The 25,629-nt window shown below is 37.9% G+C and overlaps 1 long non-coding RNA gene across 1 annotated transcript in view; it reads right to left on the bottom strand.

Moving 5' to 3' along the window:
* Nucleotides 1–1,085: 1,085 nt before the first annotated feature.
* LOC123516423 overlaps nucleotides 1,086–25,629 on the bottom strand; it is a 50,162-nt gene continuing 25,618 nt past the window's right edge. The window contains exons 2-3 of the long non-coding RNA XR_006678182.1: nucleotides 8,720–8,815; nucleotides 1,086–1,695 (exon numbers count right to left, since the gene is read on the bottom strand). This is a non-coding gene — a long non-coding RNA (uncharacterized LOC123516423). The remainder of the gene's footprint in view (nucleotides 1,696–8,719; nucleotides 8,816–25,629) is intronic.

A 25,629-nucleotide genomic window follows, 5' to 3' on the forward strand; every position in this document is an offset into this window, starting at 1 on the left:
GTGGCTACAAGAATGGTTCCAGAATTTGAAGGGATGACATATGAAGAGAGACTAAAGGCTATGGATCTACCAACCCCAGAACAAAGAAGGGAGAGAGGAGATCTGATACAAGTTTATAAATTGATCAATGGCATGGATCAAGTGGATAATGAGAAACTGATCCTGAGAGAAGAATATGACATTCGAAACAAGATCGCATAGTAAAAAGCTGAGAAAAGGAAGATGTCTGAGAGATGTTAAAAAATATAGTTTCCCGCAAAGATGTATTGAGACGTGGAACAGTTTAAATGAAGAAGTAGTGTCTGCAACGAGTGTGCATACTTTTAAAGTAAAATTGGATAAGTGTAGATATGGAGACAGGGCCACACGAGCATAAAGCCCAGACCCTGTAAAACTACAACTAGGTAAATACACACACACACACACACAAGATCACATAGTAAGAAACTGAGGAAGGGAAGATGTCTGAGAGATGTTAAAAAATATAGTTTCCCGCAAAGATATGTTGAGACTTGGAACAGTTTGAGTGAGGAAGTGGTGTCAGCAACGAGTGTGCATAGTTTTAAAGAGAAATTGGATAAGTGTAGATATGGAGACGGGGCCACACGAGCATAAAGTCCTGTAAAACTACAACTAGGTAAATACACACACTCAAAAAAAAAAAAAAAAAAAAAAAAAAAAACTAGCTGTAGGAATAAACAATGTTCACACAGTGTTATTTTCTTTGATAATAAATTGCCTGAAAATATGTCAGAGTTTTGCTGCTTTTAATAATTGCAGATGAATTGCATGTCTACCATAGGGAGGCAGTGGTATAGTGGATAAGGTGGTGAGCATGGGATCAGGCAGACGTCCACGTGTAGATTTTAATCCCACCACATGCCGTCTTGAAACTACGTCATTTATTGAGTGCTTTAGAATTAACTACATGTCACCATGGAACTCAGGTTCTAGGTGGAGGTGTAATTGCCTTTCACCAAAGATGCGCTTGAGTAGTGATATGGGCCCTAACATGGGTACCACTATAAGTAAAATTGCCTGCGCCACTAATGGGTGGAAGCTGAACAGTGCTTCTCATACTCTTCAAGTAGATCTACAGGCACTATATGCAATAAAAAAAATAGATAAAAAAAACAGTACTAAATGTGAATAATCTCATATCAAGTGATATTATAGTATAAAGTTGAGATAATTAGACTTGGTGGACTTGGTCCTTGACTAAAGGCTCATTCACCACCAGATCAGATTGTAAATGAAAACCAGTCAACATAATCTGATTGTAATGTTCAAAACCATATTATAATAAATAAATGCCCAAATTTTTTTTAGCTCGTGTGCTTTGTGCGTTCGCATGAAGTTGAACTACCCTTATAATACTCTGAGCCCCTGCCCCTCTACAACTCTGTGCACATCCCTGTATGTAGGGGCAGAATATCCAACATGAAATGCAAGTTGCAGAATGCACCTTGATACAAGCGACCCAGATTCCATTGAGCAGCTGGTGGTGGTGGCAGGCAAGAGAGGAGACTGCACACGCTGCTAGATTGCTCCACGCTGCTCCACTGCTCCATGCTGGTGGAAGAGATTGCGCTTTCCTTCAGGTCACCTGTGGAAGAGGTCTCCTCATGGGACCGGGCCATGGAAAGAGCTCCATGGGCACAGGAACCAGCTGCCAGCTGGTTAACACAATTGTACCTTCAAATGAAAAAAGAGAATACTAAAAATATATACAATTAAATAAATATAAAAGAGGATGCACAGTCTTTTGAGTGTGAAGCCTTACTTCTATTATATTTATGCAAGTGTCAATCCAAAAATATAATTCTTGTCATATATAGGTTGTTGTATAATGAGTTTAAGCGATGGTGTCAGTGCATATAGTAAGAATGAACTCAAATGAGTAATGACAAGTGAAAGAAACAAGGGATTGCATGGTTGACTAGTTATGTTGCATATGCTATTCATGGAAAGATATTGAATTAAGTGGAAATAATCAATAAAAAAAAACAAGATATTAAGATTAATATAGGAAGTAGACTTAAATCTGAAAGGTGTGAGATGATGGTCAATTGATTACATTATAAATACAAATGACTTTGGCATGTAACTGGCCAAGTGTGCTGAGAGGCAGGAGGTCAATGCTTCAAGCAGGACTGTTGGAATGTAATGAGGTATTAATGCATGAAAAGTAGATGTATCCAAGATCAATTACAGAAGCCAGTGCTGTTATTTTGGTGACCCAGGTGGTAGCACAGAAACACAGTCACATAGGTGCCGATATATACTGAGACAAGCTGGTGGAAAGTACAGGGTGAGCACTGAGGACTGCTTAGGCTGAACTATGGTCTGACCATTTTATGAAGATCACTTAGGCATTGGCTTTTTTGGAGATTTTCCGGCCTGCGGCGCTGTCACACTTGTACCAATATGCACCTCAAGTCAGGTAGTTAATGCTTATTAGCTGAATGGTGTAGTACATATACATTGTGATGCTCTAAAAATGCAAGGTAGAGTAATTAGTTTATTTTTTAATATATTTTGCATTGTTTTTGCGAACACAACAATATTTGATAACGTTTCCTCTGAGTGTTGTCACATCCCTCTGGGTGACCAAGTGAGGTCACAGGTCAAAGTGACCGTGTTAATCCATGGGTCACTTCCTCTCCCGCTACCACCCAAGATGAGAGAGAGACAGAGAGAGTGAGGCGTGTGGAGATAGAGAGAGACTGACTGACAGGCAGATTCTTTTCTCAAATTTTAGGAATTTATAAGTAAGTATAGATCTCCAATGGAAATATATTTGCATGAAAAGTAAATTCTATATGGAGAGAGAGAGAGAGAGAGAGAGAGGTGGTTTGTGGGAAGCAAGGTTCTCATTGATACATAGGCTCTAATTCCTTAATTAGCCCAGCACAAGGTTTGGCAGTGCCGCGGGCCGGGAAATCCCCGAAAAAGCCAACACCCAAGTGATCTTCATAAAGTGGTCAGACAATAATTACACTGGTGAAGGTAGCTGCCCTAGACGACTCAGGTTTGCTCAGTCAGGCCTGATTCATGTGTCTTGTTCATTCATTGAAGCATACAAATTAACCTACCAATAATACACAATCACTTAACCACACACCTCCCTGAGACATTTGAATGCTACCCATTCTTAATGGGTAGCATTCAAACACAACAATATCTAACAACTATAACTATGTTCTCAGTTGTAGGTGCTGGAGTCCCATCACACTTGCAGACATTGCTGGTGGTACTTTATCATTGTGGGTGTTCACTGGCATCAGTGGTAGATGGAGGCGAAGGAACATTCTATTCCACCAAAGGAGACAGCCACTGCCCATCTAAACTTGATAGTCCCTCCATCGTCCAAAACTGACAATCACACCCACATGATTCCATCGACCATCAACGTGATTCTGAATATCCACATATCTTTCAAGGTGTAATCTTGGCAGTTGTTTAGCTGATGAGTCATGGCATGCCTTGGCTTTTTCCCTCAAGCGCTCTGCTTTCATGTCACCTTTGTTCACAGCCTCTTGCCACTGAGGGTGAATGAGCGATTTTCCGTTACAGACATTTAAGTATATATTGAAGCTGAGTTTTCAAAGCTATGTTACATACCCACATGTCAAAAGCATGCCCAACACCAAAGCCATCATGTTACAGCAGAGCAGGGAAACTAAAACATATACAAACTTTTATTGTTCCACATGTCAAAAACATGCCAACACCAAAGCCATTATGTAACAACAGACCAGGGAAACTAAAACATATACCAACCTATATTGTTGTGGAGGTAGAGCACTTCAAGAAACGGAACGCATTTAAATAAGTGATGGAGGCTCTTCTATTGTGTCCATTCTTTTAAGTAAATGCTATCAGAGAGGGAAATAAAATTGAGCAGATAATTTTACTTCTGTCCCCCTTTCCGATGAAAAATATCAAGAAAATTGACAAAGTTAATAAATAAGAAAAATACAATAAGCAATCAAGTAAAAAAACAATGTAAAATCTTTAAGTTTTCTATTTTTTTCCAATTTTCTTTTTCTCTGGCTCTGTTTTCCATTTTAATAAATAAAAAATCTTAACATTACATATATGAGATGTATGGTACTGATTTATATAGTCATATATTTATGATGCAGGGGCATCATAAGTATATGACTATATAAATGAAACACTAAATTTTGGGAAACTTTATTGTCTAACATGGCTTTATCCATTAAAGATCTTACAATTGACTCAACTTCTTTAAAATGTTGTACACAAGGATCTGATGGAATTGACAGTCTCCCAAATAGAGACTCAGAGTTATTCTCTACTTTTAAAATAGCAAAACATTTTATGATTAGTTAGATCCTGTTTAGTATCTAGCAAATGCTCCCTGAACAATCATGTATTTTCAAAAATTTCTTGCAAGTCATCTCTACCTCTGGCAAGTCATGCACAAAGGAGTCCTTCATGTCAAAGTCTAAATCTAAAGAGGATGAAGGGAAATCTGAATTCAAATTTGAGTTTACGTCTTAAAAATGTGATTCATCTATTTCACAATTACCAGAAAAAGAAGCCTGAAAGAGATAATTATTTATGACTGATTTTAGAGCTTTCATGAAATTATATGCACTTGGATGATCACAATTTCCAAATTTAAGCCTCAATTTGCCTAATAAGTTTTCCAGACAGTCCTGGTTCAATCTGTGTGAGAAAGTATTTCATTTCATAACCCTGGAGATCTTGCCACAGAGCTTGAAGTGATGCCAAGTTGATGAGCCAACCACTGATACACTGAATGTGTAAATGAGGTGGCACATAAACTTCAAATTATTTTATGTATTTAGTAATTTCCTCAATGGATTCCATATGACTAGGATTTTGCAGTGTTTCCACCAAGAACCTTTTTTAAATGACGGGGCCAAATACTAATAAAACAATCAAACAGTTTATCTGTTTGCTGTACAAATTCTGTTGCATAGACAGCTTGTTGTGGCAGTAAGCAAGCAGTGGAATGCATGTAAATGCCTGCTGCCACAGTGCCACTCATCACCTGGGAAGGAAGATTGACCTGCATCTTTGAAAAGCCTTCTTCATACATGTGATGTTTAGTCAATTTTGGAGTAAGTCTAATTTTTAAAGCATAATCTTTAAAAAAAAACTGCTTGATATAATCCCAAGGTACTATATTACCCCCAACCCTTAAATTGTATTTCAGGAGAGTGTTTCTTAGGCTTTTCAAAAGATGGGGAAAATAAAAAAAAAAAAAACCTCACCATTAACTAGGAAAGAAGGATTTCTTGCGTCATAGCAAGAGTCTGAAACAAGGAACGGTGCACATCTTGGTTATATACGGTGAACATTACTTTCATCCCTGATTCCTGAACTTTCTTATAGAAGCTTCACGTAATTTCCTAATTTTAAAAGTACTAATCCCTCCTGAATAAAAAAAGTATCCCAAAACTATTTTCCTTTTCTTAAAAAGCTCCTTAACTATAAAAAGAAGTGCATGGTTTGCCAGTTTCAGACTCTTGCCATGTTCTGCAAAATCCTCCCATCCAATAATAGAGTAAGAGGCCTTGTCAAAGTGGAGGGACTCTGATACTCATTGCATCAAACACAATGCCACAAAAAGTCTCTTCTTTTGGCAAACTCTCTGCCGCCTTCTTCAGGACTGCCAGAGTAGGTCACTCCAGCTAGTGCTTAGAGGAATTTTACGAAGCCATGAATGTAAAAGTTGAAGGAGAATTAAGATTGAAAATTGACTGAATAAATCTATAAGCTTTAAGACTCAAATGGTACATGGCTAAAGTAAACCTCCTCCCTTCCACCCCATACTAGATGCCTACCTTACTTTTTACAGCATGCATAATCTGCCCTGCAAATAATGCCTTCACTGTTCCACACAGATAGTTTGACACACATTAATCAATTGTTGTGGTGTTTGCACCAGGTTCCTTATAATTTTGTTGATTTTGTCCCACAGCCTATAGACTTGATTGTATGTAAACTTGATTGCTTTTCCCACTAGACAAATGTTGAATTACTAAAAGGTTTATCATTATCTACAGTAATCACAGATAATACTTCAAGCTGGACTAAGGCGATAAGTAGAGTACCACAAAGACCTGTATTACCACCCATTATGTTTGCTCATGATACAAAGTTGCTAAAGTTACAAAGAGCCAAGAGGATTGTAAAGAGCTACAGAGAGATTCAGATAAAATTTATGCTTGCAGCCTAAAGTGGAAATTCTTATTTAATCCTAACACATGCCATGTGATGAAAATAGGAAAAAGTACAAGGAGACCTACATGGAACTATAAAATGGGTGAATATACAATAATGAAAAGTGATAAAAAAAAAGGATTTGTGAGTGATTATCTATGACACACTGTCACCAAAGAAACATATGTGAGAAATTTGGCTTCACATATAGGATGTTAGGTATCTTTTGAGTGGCTTTTACCTACATGGACATGAATATGATGAAAAATAATTACAACCATGATACACTCCAATCTGGAGTATGCTGCAGTTGTATGGTCTCCACACAAAAAGAATATAAGGAAACTGGAAAGACTAGAGGACAGCAAGAGGGCTGTAGCCAGGACTTATATTCTGGGAGGTGGGGGCTATCCATGCTTTAGGGAGGTTTACAAGAATGGATCCTGACAGAACTGGTGGAGGGCCTTAGTGAAGGTGGCCAGCACAGTGTGCCCAAAATGCTGGTGGGGTCTGGGAATTTAAAAGAATTTGTAACCATATGGAGAGGGGAATCTTTGAGGCCCTTGAAATGATCACAGGAAGAAATGTTAAATTCTACAGTGCAAATTATGATGAGGAAAGATATCACTATTTCTTGAAAAGGTAAAAAAAAAAATCAATTAAAGAGTTCATTACTGAGAAATAATGTAGAAAAATAATTTTGAGTGTGTTACATATTTATTGCTGCACTTTGCTGCAACTAGAAAAAAATCATATTTAATTAAACATTAGCTAGATCATGGATGTTGGAACATCATAAACATTTTTTCTTTTAAGTTCTTCAGTGTATATATAATACTTTTGAGTGAAAATAAATTTTGGGGCTAGGCCCCCTCATAGCTCCCATGGCTATAGCCCTGAACAGCAATGAAGATGATTCTAGAATTGAAGGAAAAGACTTATGAAGAGCAACTAGAAGAAATCAGACATTGGAAGAGAGAAGAGAAAGGATACGTAATAACATTGTAGAAATTTGGAAAAAGGTAGAGGCAAGTTTTGGAGATGCCTATAAATGAGGAAATAAGATGTACAAGAGGATACACAAAAATGATTAAGAAGAGTAAATGTGTTAGTGATGTCAAGAAATATAGTTTCCTGTATTGAAGCATTGATCTCTGATATAACATGAGTGAGGAGATGGTCACAGATTTTAGTGTGAGCAAACTTAAAGAAATTGGATAACTGCAGATATGGAGACAAGACAAATATAATTTGTAATTGAAGCTTTCATCAAAATCTTTGATGCTGCAATAAATGTATGGCTACTTTAAGAATATATACATACATACAGTCACTCTACCCACTTTACTAATATTTCACATCCTCTGCTGTAGGTGACAAAGCAACCTTATCCTTCCTACACATCACAAAAAAAAATACTTTCACTTTCTGTGTCTTAGCAAATATAGTCACCAATTTTTTTGCAAGTCTCATTCATAGCCTGAGGGGCCTAGTGCTCACCACTTGTGGAACATTCTGTAACATTCATGGACATTAATTATCATGTAATATTACTCCTCACATTGTCTTGGTAGTCAGCTCTCACAACACAATAACTTAGGTTAACTTAGTCTCAATCCAACAGCAGCTTTGCATTAACTACCAAACTATTGACTGATGTATGAATTATATGAACACATCTACAAAGGAATGATTTAACAGATTCAGTAAAAGGTCTACAATATAAACAACTGGTAAGAAATCAATATATGAAGCACAGATATAGGTACACTTTGCTTGATGAAAGAGATTGTTGAAATAAATGATCACTTAAATTCCCAGGCTATACTTGCAATAATGTTTTAGAAGTCAGATAAAAAAAAAAAAAAACTATAATGGAGCAATAAAAAAAATAAAATGCTGACATTATAGAAAAACAGGATATGATGTGGTGTAAAAATGTGTCCTTAGTCATTTCTTTACATATAAAAGCTTGCTTCCTATAGATGGAGTGGTGCCTCAAAGGTATTACAACAGTGTGTGCTACTTGCACTGCTTATTACCTCCAGCAAGACTTGCAGGTGGCAAGGAGTGCTGCCTGGCACCAGTAGTGAGGGTGAGCATTCATGCTCCATGTTGGCACCATTTGTCATAACAGTCGTAATATTACATTAACAGCATGCCAATAATTATAATCTTCTCTCTTATGTAGTGGAGATTAGTACAGTATATGCAAATGACATACTAAAAATGTTATGAAATAACTCAAACAATTTCTTATATATGACTAAAAAGGGAATTTACCACAAATTAAACATTCTTCAAAATAACACCCCATTATTGGATATTGCCTTTCTGTCATTAAGAGTTAATGAATTATCACACTATCATACATCCATCACTATTGTATGTTCCATGAAGAAACACCTCATACACTTTCTGGTGTGATCACTGATTGGTGACAATTCTTGAGAGAAGGCCAGGCTCCATTCAAGTATACCTGTCATATCTTGCTTACCCCCACTAAGCTCAGCAACAGTAGAGATTTTCTCCCTAAGGTGTGCAGCTTTGATGGAAGACTCTTCATGGATATTGCCAAAATTTCAATCATATACTGAAAGAAAAATAGTATTAAGCAATATGAACAGTTATTTCCCCATTGACAAGTGCTAACTGGCTAACTATTTGCTACCCTAACACAATTCACTAAATTATTGTAGTACTTATACACACAAAGTTATGATGTCTACAATAAGACATGCTATGGCTGTGTCTAAAGAACACACTCAATTTTCTAAAACACTTGTAGTGAAATAATGTAAAAACTAATTCTTTACTCACTGATTGATTCTTTTTTTTCTTTTTCATGTAGGGGAAAAGGCCAGCCAAGGGCATAAAAACAAAGATTAAAGAAAAAAGGCCCACTTGAGTGCTGGCTCTCTAAAAAGTGGAAAAGCGTTAGCCAAAATTAGGGAGCAAATGCCTCGATACCTCCCTCTTAAAAGAAGACAAGTCGTAGGAAGTCGGAAATACAGATGCAGGGAGGGAGTTCCAGAGTTTACCAGTGAAAGGGATGAATGATTGAGAGTACTGGTTAACTCTTGCATTACAGAGTTGGACAGAACAGAGATGAGAGGAAGAAGAAAGCCTTGTGCAGTGAGGCCATAGGAGGAGGGGAGGCATGCAGTTAGCAAGATCAGTAGAACAGTTAGCATGGAAATAGCGATAAAAGATAGAAAGAGATGCAACATTTCGGCAGTGAGAAAGAAGCTGAAGACAGTTAGTCAGAGGAGAGAAGTTGATGAGACAAAAAAATTTTGATTCCACCCTATCTAGTAAAACTGTGTAACTGGAACCCCCCAAACATGCGAAGAATACTCCATATACGGACAGATAAGACCCGTGGAAGAGGGAGACAGTTGAGTGTCAGTGAAGAAGAGGGGATAGTTGTCTGGAAGGTTGTGTCGAGTTGATAGATAGAGGAATTGAGTTTTTGAGGCATTGAAAACTACTAGATTTTCTCTGCCCCAATTGAAAATCTTAGACAGATCGGAAGTCAGGCATTCTGTGGTGTCCCTGCATGATCTGTTCACTTCATGAAGGACTGGTCGTCTCTGAAAGGAAGTGGAAAGATGTAAGGTGGTATCATCAGCGTAGAAGTGGATAGGACAAGAAGTTTGGTTAAGAAGGTCATTAATGAATAATAGAGAGTGGGTGACAGGACAGAACACTGAGGAACTCCACTATTGATAGATTTAGGAGAAGAACAGTGGCCGTCTGCCACAGCAGCAATAGAACTGTCAGAAAGGAAACTTGAGATAAAGTTGCAGAGAGAAGGATAGAAGCCGTAGGAGGGCAGTTTGGAAATCAAAGGTTTATGCCAGACTCTATCAAAAGCTTTTGATATGTCTAATGCTACAGCAAAAGTTTCACCAAAATCTCTAAAAGAGGATGACCAAGACTCAGTAAGGAAAGCCAGAAGATCACCAGTAGAGCGACCTTGACGGAAGCCATACTGCCGATCAGACAGAAGATTGTGAAGTGACAGACGTTTGAAAATCTTCCTATTCAGGATAGATTAAAAGACTTTAAACTAGCAAGAGATTAAAGCTATAGGACGGTAGTTTGAAGGGTTAGAACGGTCACCCTTTTTATGAACAGGCTGAATGTAGGCAAACTTCCAGCAGGAAGGAAAGGTAGAAGTCGATAGACAAAGTTGGAAGAGTTTGGCCATGCAAGGTGCAAGCATGGAAGCACAGTTTTTGAAAACAATAGGAGGGACCCCATCAGGACCATAAGCCTTCCGAGGGTTTAGGCCAGCGAGGGCATGGAAAACATTGTTACGAAGAATTTTAATTGTAGACATGAAATAGTCAGAGGGAAGAGGAGAGGGAGGGACAAGCCCAGAATCGTCCAAGGTGGAGTTGTGAGCAAAGGTTTAAGAGAAGAGTTCAGCTTTAGAGACAGAAGAGATGGTAGTGGTGCCATCAGGATGAAATAAAGGAGGGAAAGATGAAGAAGTGAAGTTATTTGAGATGTTTTTGGCTAGATGCCAGAAGTCTCGAGGGGAGTTTGAGTTTGAAAGTTTTTGACATTTTCTATTTATGAAGGAGTGTTTGGCAAGTTGAAGAACAGACTTGGCATGATTCTGGGCAGAGATATAAAGTGCATGAGATTCAGGAGATGGAATACTCAAGTACCTTTTGTGGGTAACCTCTCTATCATGTATAGCACGAGAACAGGTTGAGTTAAACCAAGGTTTAGAAGGTTTAGGTTGAGAAAAAGAATGAGGAATGTACACCTCCATGCCAGGCACTATCACCTCTGTTATGCATTCAGCACAAAAAGATGGATCTCTGATATGGAAGCAGCACTTTTGTAATGAGACGTGTGTTCCTCATCTCAGGGGCATCGATGATCTCCCTATCTCCATCATGTTCTGCAACTAGCCAAATGCTTACTCAACCAAAATAATGGTGATAACTTCACACACACACATAGAAGAGTGACTTATACTAATATTGATGGGTTGTTATCCAGCATGTTGGAGGTTAGAGATTATTTGAAAGAAAAAAAACTGGATGTAATGTGCATTGTAGAAACAAAACTAAAAAGAGGAGATCCATGTTAGCTTTTAAGAAGAGGGATATAATGGCTGAAGAAGAGATAGGATGGGTAAAGGGGAGGAGTGCTAATAATGGTTCGTGACAATATATGTGTGGAGGAAGTGCAATATGGTGATGGTATGGTGGAAGTAATGGGAGTAACAATCAAAACAGGAATTGAAAAAAGGTAAATTATAGTTACATATGTGCCATCTAAGACAAATACATGGGGAACTGAGGAACATAAGGATATGCAAAGAGAGGTGATTATGTGCTTAGATAATATAATAAGAGATGAAAAAATACTAGTAGTTGGAGACTTTAATTGCAAAAGAATAAACTGGAGAGAGATGGAAGTAATGGATAATGCTGGACAATGGAGCGAGGAGGTGTTACAGTTGACTATGGTAAATACAATAGATCAGTGGGTGGAAGAGTCAACAAGGTACAGGGGGGGGAAGAAGAACCATCGTTGCTTGACCTAGTATTCACAAAGAAGCCACCTGGAGAGTCCCCTTCCAGCATACAATACCTTAGTCCAATGGGAAGAAGTGATCATGTGACATTAGAGTTGGAAATGCAGGAGGAGGATGGAATAAGATACAGAGAAGACTACAAAAAGAGGGATTAAATTATGCAAAAACATATTTTGAAAAATTAAGAAATTTTTTGCTGATATTGAATAACATAACATAATATAACATAAATAATAGGATAACAAAGGGCCACCAGGGTCCATCTAGGTTATCCTGTATCAGTCGTACAGCGACCTCGTCATCAGTACTTAAAGATACATTTACAAGTGCACAATACAATATATACTAATTCTAAACATTTGGTCCATTAACAGGGCTAAGTCCTGCAGCGAATTCCTCTACAATCTGTGATCCCCATACATGGGGATCATGTCTTGTTTAACTATAGTAAATTTCTTATAAAAACTATCATGCAGCGCTATACATAATTATAAATCTAATAAATTTAAGTGCTTATCTAATCTGTTTTTAAACATTGTCAAACTAGTGCTATTTACAACCCTCTCTGGCAATGCATTCCAGAAGTCTACCACCCTATGACTAAAGAAATATTTTCTTATATCTAACCTGCAGCCTTGCTTTCTAATCTTCCTGCCATGATTTCTAGTCCTATTTCCCTCCTCTAAGGTAAAGAAAGATCTCACATCTATGTAGTTTGTATCTGAGAACATTTTAAATAACTCTATCATATCCCCTCTTATACATCTACTCTCGAATGAAAACATGTTTAATTCCTTTAATCTATCTCAATACTCCAGGCACTTTAATGCTGGTATCATCCTAGTTGCTCTTCTCTGAACTGCTTCTAACATGTTGATATCCTGCCTATAATGGGCTGACCAGGCCTGTATGCAATATTGTAAATGGGGCCTAACATAGGAATTATATAAGCTACGCACCACTTCCTTACTTTTATAACTAACATTTCTATTTATAAAACCCAGGATCTTATTTGCCCTATTTCTTACTTCTAAACATTGCTTTGAAAATTTCATAGTCCTGTCTATCACTACTCCTAAATCCTTTCCCTCCTCTACTGCCTCTAGCCAACATCCCTCCATCTCATAGCTAAAGTTTGTGTTGTCTTTATCTAAATGCATAACCTGACACTATTTAGAATTAAACTCCATCTGCCACCTGTCTGCCCATGCTATCAGCCTGTCCAGGTCTCATTGTATTCTGTAATTGTCCTTTTCACCCTGTACTGCACATGCCATCTTAGTATCATCTGCAAACTTTGATACTTTGCTACTAATTCCTATATCTAAATCGTTAATGTACACCAAGAAAAGAAGAGGTCCTAGCACTGATCCTTGGGATACCCCACTAGCCACTTCCTTCCACTCAGACATTGCCCCATTTAATACTACTCTCTGTTTCCTATCAGAAAGCCATTCACTAATCCAATCAACTAACCTACCCCTTATCCCATGTAGTCTCAATTTGTACACTAGCCTCCTATGCGGTACCTTATCAAACGCCTTGCTAAAATCTAGATATATAACATCTATGCTATTTCCATCATCTAACTCCTTGGTAATATATTCTAAGATATCGAGCAAATTTGTAAGACAGGACCTCCCTGATCTAAAGCCATGTTGGGTATCTCTAATTAATCTTTTCTCATTTAAATGCTCCCAAATACTACCCTTAATGATTTTCTTTAGTATCTTACATACTATACTAGTTAAACTGATCGGTCTATAATTATTCGCATCATCCTTCCTACCTTTTTTAAATATTGGTGTAACATTAGCTAACTTCCAGTCCTGAGGTATCTCAGCAAACCTAAGTGATCTTTCAAAGATTAACTTAAGTGCTTCAGAAATACTGTCTACACCCTCCCTAAGTACTCTGGCATGTAGCTCATCAGGACCACTAGCTTTCCTATCGTCTAGTTCAAGAATAAATTTCCTAACAATTCCCGGTTTTATATCAATATTTTCTAAAGCTCTTAAACTACTCGTCGCACTGTTTGTAACAGGATTTCCTATTCTTTCCTAGTAAATACTGAAGAAAATTGTTCATTGAATAATTCTACTATGTCTTCATTTTGATCCACTACTACACCATCTTTTCTGAGTGGTCCAATCCTATCCTTATTTCTTTTATCACTGACCTTGTAATAACTATATAATTTTTTGGATATCTTTACTCCCAGCTCTAGCTAGTTTTATCTCTGCCTGCCTTTTACTTTTTTATAACCTTACTCAAATCATCCCTGACCTGTCTGTACCTAATCAAATCTACATCTTCCCACTTTTCTGCAACTCTCTATATGCCCTCTTCTTCTCTCTGATCTGTCTACCTATCTCGTGAATCCACCATAATGGCTTCCTGTTTCTCTGCCTTATATCTTTGTAAGGGATACACTGCATCACTATACCCTTTACTACAACCTTAAAAATATCCCACATCTCCTGTGCAGTTTTATTTCCAAAACTATCTTCCCAGTTTACCTCTCCTAATAACTGACGTAACCTACCATAATTGCCTTTCTGATAGTTTGGGACTCTAGTCTTATTCACTATATTATCCCTACTGGAATTAATGATAAATCTAATTATATGATGATCACTGTTTGCTAAAGTCTCTCCTACCTCAACTTCCATTAAACAATGCTCAATATTTGTTAGTACTATGTCTAAAACCTTCCTCCCCCTAGTAGGTTTATCTACCATCTGCACTAAATAGTTATCCTGAAAACTTTCCATAAACTTATTTTCACTAGCATCTCCTACCATCCTCTCCCAGTTTACTGACTTAAGATTAAAATCCCCTAAGATAATTGTCTGACTTGTACACCCCCTATTTATCTCATCTACCATAAGGTTGTCTACATCTGCTGACTGGTTAGGTGGTCTATAAAAGCTCCTACTCTAATAACCTTACTTTTGTTTACTCTAACATCCAACCATAAGGACTCTACTCTGTTATTTACCTTAATACCATTAACCTGACTGGAAATGAAGGATTTTTTTACATAAATAACTACTCCTCCACCTATCCTACCAATTCTCTGGTGTAAATACATAATGTATCCATCTACTTCATATTCTTTCCTATTTTCCCTAAACTTTTCCTCATTTACCCATGCCTCTGTGACACATACAACATTTAAGTCCTCCTCAACTATATAACTAGATAACTCGTCCTTCTTGTTCCTAAGACTCCTGGCATTTACATAAAAACATTTAAGTCCAGCTACCTTCCTAGATGCTGTCTCCTTATTTGGAATCCTAATCTTATTCTCTCCTATTTGCACCTGGAAATCTTTCCTAATCTTTTCACTATCTCTGTTTATCCTATCTAATTTATGTCTAGCATCTTTCTTCTGGAATGCATTTGCTACCTCACCCCCTACACTCCATCCCAACTCCCCCCTCCAGACATCCACTCAGCACATCCACACCCTTCCTACTCAGATGCACACCATCCCTAGCATACAAATCCCTTCACCCATAGAACCTATCCCATACATCCACAAAGCTGACACCCAATAAGACAACATAGAGAAGTTGGAAAGCAGGACTGGTTTAACGATAGATGTGAAAAGGCTAGAACAAGAAAAGAGGATGCATGGAAGAGGTGGAGAAGGAAAAGACGGATTAAGCAGTGGGAAAGTTACAAAAGAGCAAGAAATGAATATGTGTTGATTAGAAGAGAAGAAAGAAAGAAACAAGAAAAGGATATAATTGATAAATGTAAAGACCAACCAAGGCTTTTTTACAGACATGTGAACAACAACATCAAAAATAGAGAAAGTATTGAAAGTTTAGAAGTAAATGGAGTATGCAGTGAGGATCCCAGGGAAATGGCAGAGGCTATTTTTACAGACATGTGAACAACAACATCAAAAATAGAGAAAGTATTGAAAGTTTAGAAGTAAATGGAGTATGCAGTGAGGATCCCAGGGAAATGGCAGAGGCTATGAATGGATGCTTTCGGAAGGTATTCACAAAGGAGACTGCTTTTGACAAACCACTGGTAATGGAACAGAAAGGGATTATGATGGAGTTTCAAGTAACTGTGGAGGAGATCAAGAATATGATGGGGAGTTTAGAAGTGAGAAAAGCTGTGGGACCTGATGGGGTATCAGGATGGATTTTAAGAGAATGCAGGGAGCAACTGGCAGAAAAAGTTTGTGAAGTAATTGATGCCTCATTAAGGGAAGGTGTAGTGCCCCAAGACTGGAAAAGAGCTAACATTGTCCCAATTTATAAATCAGGTAACAAGAGACCCATTGAACTATAGACCAGTGTCACTTACAAGTGTGGTAGCTAAGATGTGTGAGAGGGTGGTGAAGAATAGATGGACAGACTTCTTGGAGAATAATGACATACTTAGTGAGTGTCAATTTGGTTTTAGAAAAGGGCGTTCATGCACGACAAACCTGATATGTTACTATTCGAGGGTGATAGATGTAATACAGGAAAGAGATGGTTGGGCTGATGGAATATATCTGGATTTAAAAAAGGCCTTTGATAAGGTACCACACCGGAGACTGATCTGGAAACTTGAAATGGTAGGAGGAGTGCATGGCAGTTTACTAAAATGGTTGGAAGACTTTTTGGTAGGAAGAGAAATGAGAACAATAATTAAGGACAGACCATCAGAATGGGGCTTGGTGGAGAGTGGAGTTCCACAGGGATCAGTGTTGGCACCAGTAATGTTCGCGGTCTACATAAATGACATGGTGGATGGGGTGTCCAGTTATGTGAGCCTATTTGCAGACGATGCAAAATTGTTAAGAAAAGTGAGATGTGACAAAGATTGCGAACTACTCCAGGAAGACTTGGACAGAATATGGAAATGGAGCTGTACATGGCAAATGGAGTTCAACACGACAAAATGCAAGAAATTAGAGTTTGGCAAGAGTGAAAGAAGAATCAGGAGTATGTACAAGATAGGAAATGAAGACATAAAACCAGTCATGAAGAAAAAGACCTTGGGGTGACAATTACCAATGACCTATCGCCAGAGAGACATATAAACAAAATAATTGGAGAAGTATTGAACTTATTGAGGAACATAAGAGTGGCGTTAGATATTTAGATGAAGAAATGATGAAGAAAATAATTACTGCAATGATAAGACCAAGGCTTGAATATGCAACAATACAGTGGGCTCGAACGTAAAGAAACACATAAGGAAACTAGAGAAAGTACAGAGGGCTTCAACAAAATGGTGCCTGACTTAAGAGATTTGACTTATGAAGACAGACTGAACAGAATGCAACTTCCGACCCTGGAAAACAGAAGAGAAAGGGGAGACCTGATAGCAATATACAGAGTGATGATTGGCATGGAAAAATGGATAGGGAAGATCTGTGTATGTGGAATGAAAGAATGTCGAGAGGGCATGGGAAAAAACTAAAAATGGTCACTTATAGGAGAGATGTGAAAAAATATAGCTTCCCTCATAGAAGGGTGGAAGCATGGAATAGTTTAGACGTGGAAGTGGTCAACGCAAGGAATATTCATGATTTTAAGAAAAAGCTGGACATTAGTAGATATGGAGACGGGACAGTACGAGCATAGCTCTTTTCCCGTATGTTACAATTAGGTAAATACAATTAGGTAAATACATAACAGTATACATACCACCCAGAACCAGTGCTTGGGAATATGAACAGTACCAAATGGTGATGAGAAATACTCTAGACAGAATGATGCAAGAACTCAACAGAAAGGATAGAGTGATGATAGTTGGAGACTTTAATTGCAAAGAAATAGTGTGGGAAGACTACGAAGTGGTGAACGGTGGTGAGTGGGCAGAGGAATTATTAAAGGTAGCAACAAATAACTTGATGACACAGTGGGTGAGATCACCAACAAGGTGCAGGGGACAATATGTTGCAGCAAGGTTGGATTTGGTATTTACCAGGGGAATCTCTCTAAAAGAGGAAATTGAACATGAAAGTCCCTTGGGGAAAAGCAATCATGATGTCCTAAGCTTTGAGCTGGATACGGAATTAAGCACGAATAAGATTGTGGAACACAGGGAGGAAAAATTAAATTATACTAGGGCAAATTATAACTATATAATCTTTAATGAAATTGACTGGTCCGTGGTATATCAGGAAAGAGATATGCAATTGAAGTACGATAAATTTATGGATTTGTATGACTCTGCTGTGAAAAAGTTTGTGCCATATTACAGAAAGAGGACTTTAAATAATAAATAGTGGTTTAATAGAAATTGTGAAGAAGCAAAAAAGAACAACGAAAAGGCATGGAAGAAACTTAAGAAAAACAGTGATGTATTATCAAGGGAAGGCTACAAAACAGCAGGAATAGATATGTTGAAGTAAGGAGAACAGCACAGAAGGAATATGAACAGAGGGTGGTGGAAAACTGTGATAGTGACCCAAAAATGTTTTACAAATTCATAAATGGAAAACTAAATAAAAGGGAGGCAATAGAAAAGGTAAAAAGCAGGGAAGAAGTATATGAAGATGCTGGAGATATAGCTGAAATTTTGAACGACAACTTTTGCAAAGTGTTTACAAAGGAGGAGCATTTTATGGGAGGAAGGCCTACGGAAATAAAGCAAATGCAGGACATCATGGTTACTAAGGAAGATGTAAGGAAAATTATAAGCAATCTGGATATTAATAAATCAATGGGGCCTGATGGCATATCTGGGAGGTTGCTAAAAGAATGTAAGGATCAATTGTTGAACCCTGTATTTGATATTGTGGAAACCTCCATACAAACAGGATTAGTCCCGAAAGAGTGGAAAAGAGCTGACATTGTGCCTATATATAAGAATGGTAGTAGAATGGAACCGCTAAATTATAGACCAGTATCGTTGACTAGTATATTGTGCAAGGTATGTGAAGAAGTAATTAAAGCTAAGTGGAGTGAGTATCTAGAAAGTGAAAACATTCTGAGTGAAAGGCAGTTTGGTTTCAGAAAAGGAAGATCGTGTGTATCCAATTTATTATGTTTTTATTCAAGAGTGACTGACATACTACAACATAGAGAGGGATGGGTGGATGCTATCTACCTGGACTTGAGAAAGGCCTTTGATAAAGTACCACACAATAGACTGATGTGGAAACTAAAGATGACTGGAGGAGTAAATGATAAACTAGCAAAATGGATGGAAAATTACTTAGTGGGAAGAAAAATGAGAACAGTGGTGAGAGGAAGGAAGTCCAAGTGGAAGAAGGTAACCAGTGGAGTTCCACAAGGGTCAGTGCTGGGTCCCATCATGTTTTTGATTTATGTTAATGATATGGCAGTAGGAATTGACAGTTATATGAACATGTTTGCGGACGATACTAAAATTATGAGGAGAGTAAAGAATGTGGAAGATTGTAACAAGTTACAGGAAGATCTTGATAAAATATATGAGTGGAGTAAAGAGTGGCAGATGGAATTTAATATAGACAAGACCCATGTTATGAAAATGGGAAAAAGTAGATACAGACCAAACTGGGATTACAGGCTGGGTGATGAAAAAATTAAAGAGACCAATGAGGAGAAAGACTTAGGAGTAACTGCAAAACACTTTGTCACCGGAGAAACACATTAACAAGATTTTTTGGAAAACATACAACATGCTTCAAAATATTGGCCTTGCATTCCACTACCTAGATGAAGGAATGATGAAGAAGATATTATGTACCTTAATAAAACCCCAGCTAGAATATGCAGCATGTGTCTGGTCACCGCATATGAAGAAAAATGTGAAGAAGGTAGAAAGGGTACAAAGGCTGGCAACAAGGATGGTACCAGGACTCAGGAGTTAGACTATGAGGAAAGACTGAGGAAGCTGGGGCTGACCACATTAGAAGAGAGAAGAACAAGAGGAGGCATGATAACTATGTATAAATTGGTGAACAAGATTGACATACTGGATAGAGAGTTGATAAAGGTGACCACAAGTAATCATCTCCGAGGACATGGAAAAAAGCTAATAAAGGACATCTGTCTAAATGACGTGAGAAAGTACAGTTTCCCGCATCATAGCATTGATAAGTGGAATAAACTGAGCAGTCATGTTGTTGATGCGGTGTGTGTCAATCAGATGAAAGAGAGATATGACAGGAATGGACAAGGAGACAGGACACAGAGAGCTTAGCTAGGGCCCTGTAATACACAAATAGGTAAATACAAATAGGTAAATACATCCCTTTTACCCGATCATTCACACCAATGGCTCTATACAACCATTCCCTGCTAACATACACACGAGGCAAGATTCCTGACACTACACACCTCCTACCACTCTCCCTTATCTTGAAACATTTAAAATCTTCTAACTAATCCTCCGAATGCTCTGACATGTTCCCACCTACGAAAAATTATTACATCCTCTCCATAACTCTCTTCTGCACCTCCTCACTCACTGCCTTCACATCTGCACTAGGCATACACACGTTCGTCCTCCTATCCCTGTCTTTCCCACAGAAAGTGCTATGTATGGAAGGACAATACAAGGGAAATGTGAAGTATTTGTTACAGAAATATAATGAGGGCATAAAGAAATACATACCTATCTATAGAGTTGAGAAAAGTATACACACTTGGTACAATGCCAGATGTACAGAAGCTAAAAAGGCAAAAGATAAAGCTTGGAAGAAACTAAAAAATCAGAAAAATGACAATACCAGACAGCAGTATAAAGATGCAAGAAATTAATTTATTAGAGTAAGGAGAGAGGAAGAAACTTTGAAAAAGATGTAGTGCAAAAAAGCAAAGATGAACCCAAGCTTTTCTACAAATTCATAAATGTTAAGATGAAGAATAAAGAATCAATAGAAAAAATCATCAAAAGAGTGAATGTACCAAACAGCAAAGGAAATGAGTGAAATAATGAATGAGAGATTCTAAACTGTGTTCACTGAAGAAGAGGATTTTGTAAAACCGAATAGGACATTGCATTGACGAGAATTATAGAAAATCAAAGTGCACAAAGAGGATATTAGAAGATTATTAGATAATTTGGATGTCAGAAAAGCAATGGGGCCAGATGGTGTATCAGGCTGGGTGTTAAAGAATGTAAAGAGCAACTGTTGGATCCAATTTGGGAAATTATTACAAGTTCATTAAAGGAAGGGAGAGTACTAATAGAATGGAAGAGAGCCAACATAAAACCAATATTTAAAGGAGGAAAGGCAACTGAGCCATTAAATTGCAGATCGGTGTCACTTACAAGTGTTATGGGGAAGTTGTGTGAAATAGTTATCAAAGAAAAATGGGTTAAACATCTGGAAGAAGAACAAGTTATATCAAACAGACAATTTGGGTTCAGGACAGGACGGTCATGTGTGTCAAACTTATTAAGTTTTAACTCAAGAGTAATAGAAGGACTGAAAAGCAGAGATGGATGGGTGGATACAGTATACCTGGACATAAAAAAGCCTTTTGATAAAGTCCCTCACCGCAGACTACATACTTTAGAAACTCGAGAGAATAGGAGGACTGCAAGGAACTTTTTTTTTAGACTGGATAAGGGATTATTTGAAGGACAGGGAGATGAGAACTGTGATTCATCTTGGGGTAAAGAAACAAGTGGAATGCCACAAAGGTCAGTGTTAGCCCCCATTATGTTCCAGATTTATCTAAATGATATTCACAATAGGGTACACAGTTATATTAATTTGTTTACTGATGATGCAAAGCTGTTAAGAGTAATCAAAACCTGAGAGGACTGTTCATTGTTGCAGGAAGGTATAAAAAAAATTCATGAGTGTAGTAAGAAATGGAAATTCAAGTTTAACGCCAAGAAATGTCATGTAATGGAACTAGGAAAGAGGAAGAGAAGACTGGTGTGGAACTATCTGATGGGAAAGGAACAAATAATGAAGACTAAAGAGGAAAAAAATCTGGGAGTGATTATACAGGAAAATCAGTACCCAGAAAAACACATAAGTAAGATATTTGGATTAGCATATAAAATGTTGATTAACATAAGAGTGGTATTTCAATTCATGGACAAGGATATGATGAAAAAAAATTGTCAGAAGCATGATACGTCCTAAGGTGGAATATGCAGCTATGGTGTTGTCACCAAGCACTAAAAAAGATATAAGAAGATTAAAACAGATTCAGAAAATAACTACAAAGATGATGCCGGAATTAAAGGACCTAACATAAGAAGAAAGACTGAAGGAAATGGGACTGCCAACCATACATGATAGAAGAGAACGAGGAGACCTAATAACAATGTATAAAATAATAAATGGCATTGAAAAGATATACAAGGAAGACCTGGTGCTGGTGACAGAAGAAGCTAGAAAGACAAGAGGACATATAAAAAAGATTAGGATGAGGCAGTGTGAGAAGGATATTGGAAAATAAAGTTTTCCACATAAAAAGGTGGAAAAGTGGAATGCATTGAGTGATGAAGTTGTTACAGCACATAATGTGCATAACTTTAAAGAAAATTGGATAAATTGAGACCTGGAGACAGGACACTATGAGCCCCGCTCTAACCCTATGCAATACAACTAAGTAAACTAAGTAAATGCACACACACACACACAGGATGGATTTTAAGAGAATGCAGGGAGCAATTGGCAGAAAAAGTTTGTGAAGTAATTGATGCCTCATTAAGGGAAGGTGTAGTGCCCCAAGACTGGAAAAGAGCTAACATTGTCCCAATCTATAAATCAGGTAACAAGAGAGACCCATTGAACTATAGACCAGTGTCACTTACAAGTGTGGTAGCTAAGATGTGTGAGAGGGTGGTGAAGAATAGATGGACAGACTTCTTGGAGAAAATGACATACTTTGTGAGTGTCAATTTGGTTTTAGAAAAGGGCGTTCATGCACGACAAACCTGATATGTTACTATTCGAGGGTGATAGATGTAATACAGGAAAGAGATGGTTGGGCTGATGGAATATATCTGGATTTAAAAAAGGCCTTTGATAAGGTACCACACCGGAGACTGATCTGGAAACTTGAAATGGTAGGAGGAGTGCATGGCAGTTTACTAAAATGGATGGAAGACTTTTGGTAGGAAGAGAAATGAGAACAATAATTAAGGACAGACCATCAGAATGGGGATTGGTGGAGAGTGGAGTTCCACAGGGATCAGTGTTGGCACCAGTAATGTTCGCAGTCTACATAAATGACATGGTGGATGGGGTGTCCAGTTATGTGAGCCTATTTGCAGACGATGCAAAATTGTTAAGAAAAGTGAGATGTGACAAAGATTGCGAACTACTCCAGGAAGACTTGGACAGAATATGGAAATGGAGCTGTACATGGCAAATGGAGTTCAACACGACAAAATGCAAGAAAATAGAGTTTGGCAAGAGTGAAAGAAGAATCAGGAGTATGTACAAGATAGGAAATGAAGACATAAAACCAGTCATGAAGAAAAAGACCTTGGGGTGACAATTACCAATGACCTATCGCCAGAGAGACATATAAACAAAATAATTGGAGAAGTATTGAACTTATTGAGGAACATAAGAGTGGCGTTCAGATATTTAGATGAAGAAATGATGAAGAAAATAATTACTGCAATGATAAGACCGAGGCTTGAATATGCAACAATACAGTGGGCTCGAACTTAAAGAAACACATAAGGAAACTAGAGAAAGTACAGAGGGCTGCAACAAAATGGTGCCTGACTTAAGAGATTTGACTTATGAAGACAGACTGAAAAGAATGCAACTTCCAACCCTGGAAAACAGAAGAGAAAGGGGAGACCTGATAGCAATATACAGAGTGATGATTGGCATGGAAAAATGGATAGGGAAGATCTGTGTATGTGGAATGGAAGAATGTCGAGAGGGCATGGGAAAAACTAAAATGGCCACTTATAGGAGAGATGTGAAAAATATAGCTTCCTCATAGAAGGGTGGAAGCATGGAATAGTTTAGACGTGGAAGTGGTCAACGCAAGGAATATTCATGATTTTAAGAAAAGCTGGACATTAATAGATATGGAGACGGGACAACACGAGCATAGCTCTTTTCCGTATGTTACAATTAGGTAAATACAATTAGGTAAATACACACACACACACACACACACACACACACACACACACACACACACACACAAGGACAGAAAATGTACAGTTTGAAGAAAGGACTAAAGAAACTTACGGAGAATCTTGGATGAGACTGAGGAAGTGTAATGTATTCCAACATAAATGGAGTGATATCGGAGGATTTTAGAACTCAACGATTACTTGAGGGACAAGAACCCAGATATTGTGGGTCTTACTGAAACAAAACTGAGAGAGGAGAAGACCTGATGATGGTTGGAGAAGGAAATATAATGTTTGGAAAAGAAATAGAGTAGGTAAGATGGGAGGAGGAGTGATGTTGCTGGTTAAAAAGATATAAAGGTGGATCAAGTGAAAGAAGGTATGGGAAAGGCAGAAGTGCTAAAGATCAGAGCAGAAACTAATGAAGGAAAAAGAGGCACTACATAGTGGTGTACGTACCACCTAAGACAAATGCATGGTCAGTACAGGAATATGAAGAAATGATAAGTGATACAGGAACATGTCTGGAAGAAATGTTGGGTGGCTGTGAACGAACTATAATGATGGGAGATTTTAATTGTAAAGAGGTGTGTTGGGAGGACTGGTCAATGGAAGGATCAGAGACAACATGGGAAATACACTATTGACACTGGCAATGGAAAATGTGTTAACTCAGTGGGTCAAAGAAGATACTAGGTTTGGAGGAGAGGGAGCATCGTCAAGACTGGACTTGGTCTTTAGTACAGAGCCAATGGTCATTGAGGAGATGAGGGTGGAGTGCCCTTTAGCAAAGAGTGATCATGCAGTTTTGGAGTTCAAGGTGATAGATGAAGAGAAATCTAGAAGAAATGAAGAATATAAAGTGGGAAGATGGAATTATGCCAAGACAGATTTTGGAAACCTAAAGAAATTCTTTCAAGAGACAAATTGGATGAAATTCAAGAGTGCTAAGGAGCAAATGAAAAGTGGAAGGAATTTATAAAATATACAAAGAAGGTGAGAAAAATTTGTACCAATAAGACAACATAGAGAAGTTGGAAAGCAGGACTGGTTTAACGATAGATGTGAAAAGGCTAGAACAAGAAAAGAGGATGCATGGAAGAGGTGGAGAAGGAAAAGACGGATTAAGCAGTGGGAAAGTTACAAAAGAGCAAGAAATGAATATGTGTTGATTAGAAGAGAAGAAAGAAAGAAACAAGAAAAGGATATAATTGATAAATGTAAAGACCAACCAAGGCTTTTTACAGACATGTGAACAACAACATCAAAAATAGAGAAAGTATTGAAAGTTTAGAAGTAAATGGAGTATGCAGTGAAGATCCCAGGAAATGGCAGAGGCTATGAATGGATGCTTTCGGAAGGTATTCACAAAGGAGACTGCTTTTGACAAACCACTGGTAATGGAACAGAAAGGGATTATGAAGGAGTTTCAAGTAACTGTGGAGGAGATCAAGAATATGATGGGGAGTTTAGAAGTGAGAAAAGCTGTGGGACCTGATGGGGTATCAGGATGGATTTTAAGAGAATGCAGGAGCAACTGGCAGAAAAAGTTTGTGAAGTAATTGATGCCTCATTAAGGGAAGGTGTAGTGCCCCAAGACTGGAAAAGAGCTAACATTGTCCCAATCTATAAATCAGGTAACAAGAGAGACCCATTGAACTATAGACCAGTGTCACTTACAAGTGTGGTAGCTAAGATGTGTGAGAGGGTGGTGAAGAATAGATGGACAGACTTCTTGGAGAAAAATGACATACTTTGTGAGTGTCAATTTGGTTTTAGAAAAGGGCGTTCATGCACGACAAACCTGATATGTTACTATTCGAGGG

The sequence above is a fragment of the Portunus trituberculatus genome, chromosome 41 (assembly GCF_017591435.1).
Source record: "Portunus trituberculatus isolate SZX2019 chromosome 41, ASM1759143v1, whole genome shotgun sequence".
NCBI classification, from domain to species: Eukaryota; Metazoa; Arthropoda; class Malacostraca; order Decapoda; family Portunidae; genus Portunus; species Portunus trituberculatus.